The sequence below is a fragment of the Panicum virgatum genome, chromosome 1N, assembly GCF_016808335.1.
Source record: "Panicum virgatum strain AP13 chromosome 1N, P.virgatum_v5, whole genome shotgun sequence".
NCBI lineage: Eukaryota > Viridiplantae > Streptophyta > Magnoliopsida > Poales > Poaceae > Panicum > Panicum virgatum.
Genome location: NC_053145.1, coordinates 50,453,970 through 50,461,103, shown reverse-complemented (window position 1 = coordinate 50,461,103; position 7,134 = coordinate 50,453,970).

The following is a 7,134-nucleotide window of genomic DNA, read 5'->3' as shown; positions in this document are numbered from 1 at the left end:
GCTCACCGGATTGCCAGATCCGCGAGAACGAACTATGGCTTGATGCGCGGGAGGAGGAGCAGAGAGAGAGGGAGGAGGGTGCCAACTGAGGGGCGGCTAGGGCAGCACACATGAGGGGCGCCCCTCCCCCTTTCCCTCCTTTTACAGCCCTAGTGGGCGGCCCTAGATGGGCCCTAGTGGGCCCCACCTTGGGCGCCCCTTCAGGTGGGCTGCTCTAAGCCCCCACCTCAAGTCCAACCCTATGGGCCTCTCTAGGCCCATTAGTGCATCAAAGCCAGTCTAATTTGGATCTCATCCTCATTAGGCTTCTGGCCCATAAGTGTGTGACCTTATGGGCTCATGCATGAGTAGACATGGCCCAGTACTCCTACTGGCCAATAGTTGATAGCGGTCTCTAGCAAGACGTGTCAACTCCTAAGCACGCGTGATTCATATCTGTCGAGCCGTCACAATCTTATACATGCTGTTCCCTTTGCCTCACGATATTTGGTCTAGCTTGAAGCAGACCACTCTTTCTCGATCCTGTGATTCAGAATCCTCGGTTAACTCTTAACCCTAGTATGGCCATGCATTTTTTGATCCGAATCACTCGAGTGGCCCAGAGATATCTCTCTCTTGTAGAGAGGGGCAAATCCCATCTTGACCGACTATGTCTCATAGTATGCTTCTTGACAGACCCGAAAGCCACCTTTATGACTACCCTGTTACGGTGCAGCGTTTGATGGCTCCTAAGTAAGTCGGTTCACATCTTGAGTACATACGACGATCTCAGGTCTTAGGACACAGCGTACATATTGTGTAATGAGAAGTCATCATCTCGTGTTGGGTCAGTTCAATCTCATGTCTTACATAAGCCCACATTATTAGTTTGACATCCCCATGTACATAACTTGTGAAACGTAGTCAATCAACTAATACATATGTTAGTCTAATATTCATGTATGTCCTCACATGAACTCCGACTAGGAACACTTTAGAATATTCATACAAGTAAAGAGTTTCACAAATACTTCACATAAGCATTAATCAATACAAGTTGTCATTCATGAATATTCAAGGAACACTTTATTAATCATGAATACAAGGAAATATGATTGCCTCTAGGGCATATTTCCAACACGAACTTGTCCTCGAGGCGACGCACTGCATTGCAGTATGCCTCCATCTTCTCGTTGTGGCAGCTGGCTTCCTTCATCTCCTGATCGATGATGAGTTGGGAGTCTCCCCGGACGTCGAGGCGCTTGATGCCGAGCTCGATGGCGACACGGAGGCCACTAAGGAGGGCTGTAACACCCCTGTGTTAATCGTGCTCGCTAATCACGGTTTTAATCGCTAAGCATGGCGTAAGCGTGTCATTAGCACTAATCATGCTCGCATAGTAAACATCATTTTAGCTCTGTTTGACCCCGTTTTGCTCGATGATCCGAACCTCAAGTTAACTTTTGCCCAAAAGCAAAGTTGTAGATCTTCTCTTCTTCTACAACTTCTATTTTGGCCAAATTTCAAGTTGTGCGAAAATTTTAGTTTTGGGCCCTCCAAAATTGAATCTGTTTTGCCCCAAAACCCGGAGGTTCCGATTTTGGAAACCGAAAGTTCCGGTTTTGCCTGGAGGTTCCGGCTTTAGAAACCGGAAGTTCCGGTTTTGCTCTGTTTCACCTGCTTCGGCACCCATACCGGCGACTGTGCCGCTAGGGACGCTACGCGTCAGCAATCGCGGCGAACCTCGTCCTCCGTGCGTGCCTTATCCATTCGCGTGCTCTGGAGGATTCTCGTCCTCATCCCTTTTCTCCATCCTCGCGCTCATGCCGAGCCCGACGCGAGTAGAGCTCATCGCCGGCACCCCTCCGGCCATCCTCCGCCGCACTGTCCCGAGCTTGATTTCGCCCTCCCTTGGCCGGAATCGCGCCCGCTACCGCCAAACTCCTTTAACCCTAGCCCAAGCCTCCGACCCTCTCGCCGACGACCAACCTCCGCTCCTTCTCGACTCGATTCAAGGTAGTGGTGGGATTTCCCTTGCCCTACTCGACCTCCCCGACCCTTTTCCTCTTCGGGTTGTGCGCCATCGCCGCCAGGAATGGCCAGCGCCGCTGCGGCGGCCGTGAGCCGCCGCCTGCTCGTCGCCCGCCGCCCTGGAGCGAGCTCGTGTGCTGCTGCCGCGCGCACAGGTGCCACCTTCCTCTGTGGATCGCGTTCTTGCCCTCCCTTGCCGCCGCCATGCCCCTCACCGGCGGGAACGCTGCCGCCGCCGTGCCGCCCATGGCCTTGGCCTGGCTGTCCCCTATTTTTGCCCCAAAACCGGAACTGCCGGTTTGGAAACCGGAGGTTCCGATTTCCAGTTAATTTTCAGTTTCAGTTTTGTGTACTGATCTTGTAAAATGTGTAGTAAATGGTAGAAAAATGCAAAAAATGCAAACTAAATTTTGTTGGGTTTCTAAAGTTAAGATCTTCAGAGGAAAAATACTCAAGCTTGTGAAATGTCACTTTTGCCCCTACTATAAAAATTGGTTTGTGCTTAGGTTAGTTTATTTTGTATCGGTTGTTCTGTTTGTCTAAAAATCATGAAATTTATGCAGTGGCCTAATCTTTGTATGTGTAATCCACTGTAAAATTTTCAGGTGCTGGTGCTGTGCACTTTTGTGTAAATCTAATTGTGTTTAGTTTAACTTTCTAGGGCTAAAATAATTGTTTCCGGCCATCAATAAATGTTGGTAAATTGTTTTTGCACTCCTTATCAGTTGTTTTTTGTGATAGATAAGTTGTGCTATCAGATCCTTGCGGCATGTTAAGTTTTTGTGTTTAGCTAGTTCCTAGCTTTAGTCTTCCTTTATTTTTGCCGTGGCTAAGCAATGTCTTATTGCTTCTTCCTGTTTATGGTATGCCCCTAGTTTTCTTAAAGCGAGTTTAGTAGTGTTATTGTAAGGAAACACTTCAGGCTAAACTAGGTTGGAAACTGAACCCTCCTAGCAGCACCATGTCATTTCTTTTTGCTCGGTTCTCTTTAATTGCTTGATAAATGATTGCCAGTCATGTCTCTCTTTTAACCGCATTGCATCGCATTGTTTTGAAATGCATCGCATCATGAGCACTCATGCATCACGCTGTGTCCTAACTGTTGCATGGCATTCTTTTTCATACGTGTAGATGCCGCGAACGAAACTGTCTACGAGCTAGTTGCTGAGCCGGTCCAGGACCGCAAGCAGAAGAGCAGCAGGAGGAAGCCGTTGAGCACGCTTCAGAAGAAGTTGCTAACCCCGCTGACCTGCAAGGCAAGCCCCGGAGCATAATCTTTACTTTCAGTATTCCATGTTTATCTATGTATTTGTGCATTTACGTCTATAGGAATTGTATGAAACCCTAGTTTGCATATTTCTATAGGTACCTGTGAGTTTCTACTAGCTTGTAGGTGGCGTTAGAAATGCTTTGCTAAGTAGGAATGAGATAGCAGTCGAGTGATATCCGGTCACTCGCGAGAGATAGGGCTATGCTACTTGTTAAAGTTCTCGAGTATAAACTCGGAAAGAAAGAAAAGTGGAGACCGGACGGAGACAAGTTGAAGTAAGGATTTGGAATGAATGGAAAGTAAATCTCCGTCTGTGTCGGTTGAGAACCGTACCGTTGTTGGCACATTGATCGAGGCTTGAACAGTACTGATCACATGCCGGGAGTAGGAGGTAGTCGAAACCGGTAAGCTAATTACCTGAATTTCAATGATACTTTGAATCGCGACCTGCTGTTCTGGGAGTGGGATGATGGCGGGTGTTGGAATGTATGTCGCCTCCGGGTTCTCCGGGAGTTCGCCGTGAGGGGCCCTTCACCCGGGTTTTGGCAGGCGTGATTCAGACATCGGGGTGATGAAGGGAACAGTTGACGTGTGTGGCCCGATGGGGTTTTCATGTGTCATGTGAGTTAGGTCCACCTTGCAAGGTTAAATCGGATCGATTCGCCGTCTCTCTCGGATAAGAAAACCTTAATCTCTCTGTCACATTGTAGTAAAGGATGGAAGTGAGAATGAATTGAAACAGTTGATTGTGTTTACTGAAGGATAACCGGATCCACCATATGTGCTCTAGTTACTTAGGGGAATTTAGTTAATACTTGATATACTAAAAGGGGCTAAAATATTAAAAGTAAGGATTCACTGCTAGCAGCCTTTCAACAAAAGAACTCCAGAGCCAAAAAGCTTTGCATGTCTAGTTAATGGGCTAAGTATACCCATAGTCGGGTAAGCCTTGCTGAGTATTAGTATATTCAGGGTTGTTATTGTAACCCTTCTGAGCAGGTTGTGTCCCCGCTGACTTCGAGGAGGTCTGTGCGTCCTGGATTGGACAACCGCTTCCTCTTGGGTGGACCGTCGAGTGGGCCCCGTCTTCCCTGTGAAGAACGGGCAAGTTGGCATCACATCGGTGGGCAGGATGTGGAGCTCACCTTGTATCATCGTCGTAGTACTTTATTGTATTTCGAACTCGGTTTTAACTTCCGCTGTGTATTTGAACTCTGTGGTTTGTATTTAAAGCTTTTATGTAAACCTGTGTTGTAAATTAATTTGAGTATCTCTGTATGCTTGTATCACCTGTGCTCGTCTTCGTGCGAGACTTCAGTGCAAATGTGATCCTGGAGTACAGTAGTTTAATCAGGATTTACCCGACGGACTGACGGATTACACTGTTTTAAGTGCGTGGTAACTTGCTTATTCATTAAGATGATAGTTAGCGCACTTAAGCCGTTTTAATTTAGGCGGATCTGCTACAGCTGGCATCAGAGCTCTAAATTGCACTAGGGTGATTACTGGCGTGCTTAATTAAGTTAAGTAACTCTTACCTTGCAATGATTTCGGGTTTTTCGAAAAGTTGACGCTAGATGCGCTAAGGAATAGGATAGATAGTTCGTATGCCCTAATTATATTACATGAGTTTGGTGGCATCTAAGTATCTATTTTATTCTAGCACTTCCAGCTTTTACTTTTTGCTAAACCTTATTTCTTGCACAGTAATGACGCACCTACGCTAAGGTAAGCAAGGTAAGTATTCTTGGTAGTCCTTTAGAATAGCCCACGTGTTTCATACGTGCGCGGGTCCCGTATGATGAGCATACGAGGAGGTGATAAGACTCAATTCAAACGAGCCTGTCGCTATCTGCCGCCTGATATGGAGTGCGGATTTCATACCGTGTGATTGTAATCACGGTCATCTTGTAAGGTAATGTTACGAGATGTAAACCTGTCATGCGGTTGGCCATGACCGTGACCCTTGGGACACGTCTACCCTTGGATGTTCCGTAATGCGAGTGTACGGGAAGTGAATACGTTATTATGACATATGCAGCACTGCCCATTCAGCGTCGAACGTCTGGGTGTCATCCCTATAGTGGATGGTAATGTATGTGTGAATATTTGGGAAACTACATATGCGTTACCCGTGTGGCGTAGGACACATGGGGGCCGTTCGTGAGTGCTGGCACGAAGGGTCCAGAAGTGGTTATATATTCTGTGTTCTTCTGCAGGAAACTAACCACGTTAAGCGCGTTATGAAATCCTTGATCGTAGGAACGACTAGTATATATAGGGAGAGTACGTAATTGTGCCACCGGTTGTCCTCGTATACCATATTTTGGTACTTGTTTGGGTGAGAAACGCTAGAACGTGCATGCATGTTGCATCTTGCATACCCGAGTTGGTTGATCACTTTGTTGCTTATGGTTGCGCTTCATAAAAATTTATTTTGATCGCCATGTTTTTACTATGCGTTCTTCAAAAATTTATTTATGTTGTGTGGCTAAATTTTAATTTTGTTCCTTTTAAAAACTGAGACTTACGTTAGCGCTATGTGTTCTTACAGATGGCTAGCTTCACGCACGTGATCGTGGACGCTGAGGGTTGGGCGCACTCCAATGCCCTCCACACCGGCCACTTTCCTCGTCTGCTGTGGCAGATGCTCAGGGCGTTTGACTACACTGAGCCCCCACAGTACTCAGGACACGAGTCTAGCTTGCTAGGCACCAAGCGCTGTCAGATGATAGTGAAGATTCCTGCTTGCCCCGCTCGCTTGGAATGGGACTTGTGGCAGCTCACTGTCTATGGAAGGAAACCGGCAGACTCCTGGGAGATCACTGCTAGGAAGGCCATTGAGGAGTTCTCGGAGAAGCATAATGCCGAGGTTATGGATACTCCCTACAGTGTGATTCCTCTGAAGGATGAGACTACTCAGGCGTACCAGGATCGGGTGAACTGCAACATGAACTACATGATGCCCGACTACAATGTCAGGACGGCCCTCTCGTTCAGCTACTCCTCTGGGCTGATCAACATGTATGAGCAGCTTTGTGAGGAGAATGCGATATGGAGGAGCAAGGCTCGAGAGGCTCATATCCATGAGCAAAACATGATTGGCGCCCAGAACAAGATCAAGACCCTGAAGGCTAAGTCCAGAGCTAGAAAGATAAGGATTCAGGAGTTGCATGAGGAGCTGGAGAACAGGACTCAGATGGTGCAGCACCTTGAGGGGCAGCTTCAGCAGGCCCATGAGTTGATTGAGGACGTTCAGGCTCAGGTGCAGGCAGTAGCAGACATGGAGGCCGAGGCAGCCGAGGAGGAGTCAGAAGAAGAGGAGGAAGAAGAAGATCCGGAGGAGATTGAGGTAGTGTCTAGAGTCGAGTCGGGACCTGGGACTCCGTGAGGACGTAGCTGGATAGCGTTAATTCTCCCCTTGCAGTATAGCCTAACGGTAGGATAGTTGGGTAGGATGACCAACATAGTGCTCTAGGCTAACCTTGGGTTGAGAATTCTTTTGTGGCTCGGTAGTTCGAGTCATGTAGGATAACCCTTTGCTAGTATGGTGTGTAGCCGGGACGTGTAAGACCCCTCTTTTCATAAGGGTGTGTTGTTCGGGTCGTTTATGAACCCTTCTCTAATATTAGTTTGTTGTACGCAGCAGGGCTTTGTAATGTATTGAACCTTGTTCCAGCTCAAGCAGCGTGGCTGCATAATGTAAATTACTTCAGTAATGATCTTTTCTGTCAGTGTGTGAAACTTCAACTATGAGCTGTGCTTTGGTTGTCTTTGAATCTGAAATCTTGTTGAGCGATGTTTAGTATTGCATATGTTAGAGCTACTCTGGACGGAACTTGTTGAGTTGAGGC